The sequence below is a fragment of the Penaeus monodon genome, chromosome 25, assembly GCF_015228065.2.
Source record: "Penaeus monodon isolate SGIC_2016 chromosome 25, NSTDA_Pmon_1, whole genome shotgun sequence".
Taxonomy (NCBI): Eukaryota; Metazoa; Arthropoda; class Malacostraca; order Decapoda; family Penaeidae; genus Penaeus; species Penaeus monodon.
This window is the reverse complement of record NC_051410.1, coordinates 40,011,332-40,011,655: the sequence shown is the minus strand read 5'-3', so window position 1 is coordinate 40,011,655 and position 324 is coordinate 40,011,332.

Genomic DNA, 324 nt, shown 5'->3' with positions numbered 1-324 from the left:
GTAGTCTATATTCATTGACCTATATTTATTTAAGATGACATTTTGGTTTAATGTGAGATCTATATATACATACGACAAACTTCTCTTAAAATAATAAGAAATGGTTGTAAGTATTATAAAGTACACAAATAAATACACAGAAATAAGAACGCCATGTGGTAACTATAATGTCAGTCATCTCCGCTAGACTTACTGAATAACCTCCGCGTTGCCCCAAGAAACAAGCAAGGGATTATTATATAGCACGAAAGGCATGACTCAAACTGATATAGATCGTTCGCTTTATAAATATTTCATTCCGTAATGAAGAGTTGTAAGTTCCTC